This window comes from Aplysia californica, unplaced genomic scaffold, assembly GCF_000002075.1.
Source record: "Aplysia californica isolate F4 #8 unplaced genomic scaffold, AplCal3.0 scaffold00253, whole genome shotgun sequence".
Classification (NCBI taxonomy): Eukaryota; Metazoa; Mollusca; class Gastropoda; order Aplysiida; family Aplysiidae; genus Aplysia; species Aplysia californica.
Genome location: NW_004797523.1, coordinates 481915 through 485473, shown reverse-complemented (window position 1 = coordinate 485473; position 3559 = coordinate 481915).

Below are 3559 nucleotides of genomic sequence, written 5' to 3'. Positions count from 1 at the left end.
TATATATTTATATAGTAGCGTTAGCATACACAAATAGTGGTGTTAGTATACATAAAGGGAGAGAGAACATTATGTTTTGAGCCCCTGAATGCATTTTTTCATTTCGGTACTAACCTCAAAGTGCAGGGCTCAAATATCAAAACAAAAAACTAGTTCAAAGTACACTTAGGTAGAAAATATATGTCAATATATAAATCAATTGCATCTTTTCATTTTAATTACCAAGTCACAAATGTAACCGGGTTAGGACAAGCCATTATAATTACCATCACAAGAAAAATTTGTAACTAACTCCAGACACTTTAGCCCACCAAGTAACTGAGCATTTTTTTTACAATGACTAATATGTGTACTTTGTCCTTCAGCTTGTGCTGATAATTATTCGCGCTCATATGACCTTAGCAGTTGCGAGCGCCGTAAAACCCTATACTACATTCATACATGATAATTATTTTTATATTTGTTTATTTACCAACAGCAAAAAGTCAATTCCTACCAAGAAGCAAAGTTACTTTTTAAAAATCTAGATAACATGGAAGTGCTTTGTCCTCAATACCTCATTTTCTCAGATACCAGGGCTCCTGAACACCTATAGTAGAACGCATTCTGCTGAAGAGAAAATCTGCTACTGATATACGTTTATTGTATTGCTGCTAAATTGGGAACAAGTCAAAGCCTACCTCTAAGGTTATCTAAAATGAGTCAATCGGCATGTAAACACCTCAAGAGAGGGGGAAAAAAAGAGTCAGGGAGATAATGAACTGCATGTTTAATTTATCTTCCCCTTTACTTAAATACTATCAGCAACTCTGGCCCCCCCAAAAGATGAGAGCACTCATGTTATTCTGTATTCTGTGGCCTGAATCAGAGCAAAGAAAAGAATCACTGCATAAAAATAAAATCAATTCCAAAACCAATTTCCTCATAAGCAATTTTCCAAGTAGCCTACTTGAATTCAATGCATTTTGTTTTTTCCCACAAAGGTCACTGTGAACCTCGTAAAACATTTCACTGATGTACTTGATGTTACCAGAACTATGAATACTCTGGGAATATGTAGGCCTATATCGTTGGATAAAGATCATATTATGTTATCTTGTCAAAATACATTTCAGGTAACCTCTACACTAGAGCACAGGGAAAAAATTAACAATATATATTGTAAAGCACTAAAAGACTATATTTTAGAGGTGGTGTGCATTTTCTAAAAGCAGTCTATCATGTTGATACCTATTACACAATATTTAAACTAATTTAGGTACAGTGCAACAAAAATGTCAGATGTAAATGCAACATTGAAAACATGATCGCAAATACATCAACTGGCACTTCCAAAACATAACAACTTCCAAAGACAATGTTTAGATCAACAACCAGCTAAGCACCTCAACTAAAAAGCTGAAAAGAAAGACGTAACAGTAAAGGATTTCAATACAGACTCAGTTGCTTTGATTTCAAATAAGGACAAAAATTCAAATTTATGTATATCACTTTGTTGTAAAATAATTCGAAATGTTGTAAGTTTCCTTAAACAGGAAATAAACCAGAACACACATTTTTTTTAAATATTTTTTTTTAGAAGTCAAAGCATAGTGACAAAAAAGTATTGCAAACATCACAAGTTGTTTTAAAAAAACCTCTAGATGTAGGGGGCACCATAGCACCTTTGTAGACAGTTTGGATTATGCTTCCTGTACGGCCAAGAAAAATTTCCCTCTGGGACAATAAAATATTATCTTATCTTATCTAATTTGCAAGAAGGAACGACACATTGGTCCTCCATCACCTGAACGATAAAATCTGATATGCTCACTCCAAACACTTTCATTTCTCTGTTAGAGTTTGAGTAAAAAGGAGTAAATAGACACTACAACGATAATGTAGTGCATGCTGGGAAAAAAAGCAAGAAAAGCATACAGAAGCAACCTGTGGTGCCCTTATGATCGGCCAAACTAACCGGATAGGTGAAGGTTAGAAGATAAAGGCACGTGAAAGAAAAAGGCTAAGTGTCCATCTGTGATGCCCCCACGATCAGCAAGACTATGGGACAGGTGAATGTTAGAAGATATTTTTATAAAATGTGCAGCGATAAACAATGAACATTGTATCATATAGAACTCAGCTGGATCAGAAAAGCAGAGAACTCACACTGGAGTGAAGGCATCATGGACTGCATTATACAACATATTCAAGGCATTTGGTTTTCTTCTAGCCTTCCAAATACTTGATGTAAAATCATAAACTGGCATTCTTGATGTGGTTTATCCAAAGGTGTAAAATTTATTTTATAAAAGACTTTATAATGGAAAAGAAAACTTAGGAAGGCAACTTGTAAATTGTAACTTCTTTTTGTTTGATGTACGCTAAGCAGAAGTGTGTGGGAAGATACCATGCTCCTTGTAAACTGTATCTTGCCAGCAGCGACCTTCACGAATTTGGCAGTACTATCTTGAGCTCAAACAAGTGTCATGGATTAACAGAAAAAAAAGTAAAATAATTTTCAGAACTGTAAAAAAATATTTCTGAATAATAAAAAATATTATATAGCAAAAATCTGAACACAAAAATGTGAAACCAACATGGTAATTATTGCAAATTTCTGTATAAATCAGGGTAACAGGCAGATACAATTAAGTCGCAAATACATGTAAAGAAAATTAATACGCTGATGAAAATCACATTCACACTCCTTTCTTGCAAATACAAAAATTTTTGTGAATATTCGCCATTTCACAGAAGTTTTATATAACACTACAGTACACAAAACTGACAGCACTTAATTTAACATCCTCTATCATTCACTGTGCAACTCAGTAAAAATATTTGTGAAATATGACAACATGAAAAATGCAAGAGATGTGTTTGCAATGATTGGATCTAAGGACAGTAATAAAGAATCTCTTTGTGACCATGAGTAAGTCGTATGAACAACATAAAGCCAACACACACACACACACACACACACACACATATCTATTTATATATATATAAATAAATATTTTCCTCTCAGACTAGATGTACTTTCTAAGCCTCTCCAGACGAAAAGGTTTTAGACCTGCACCCATTAGAAAAGCAAAAACAGTGAAGGGTTACAACAAAATACACAAGGAGGGTGACCTCTTGCATGTGACGTCAGCACTAACAATAAGAATTCCGTTTCTGGTTTAATAGTGAGGAGGCCACAACTAAGCTGCACGCCAAAGTAGGGGCAAAAAGAAATAGGGGAAGACTACCTGCATCATATTATATTGAAAAGGTAAAATCAGACTGTGGTCTACTACAACTTCATGAAATGATACGTAGATACGTGAAAAGCACAGACCGAGGAAAAGATGGAGCCTTGTAGTGGCAATGAGTGGACCACCAACGGCCATGATGATGGTGATAGGTCACTACTCTAGAATTACAAAGTTCTATCTGCTCAGTACCTCGTTTTGAGAAATTTGACGTCAACAATTTTGAGTTTCACAACTAGTCGAGCATTTTCGAATGCAATTCTTTGAATATCTTGAAAACGACTCTGAATAATCTTACAATTTTCATAAAGCAAATAGAGCTT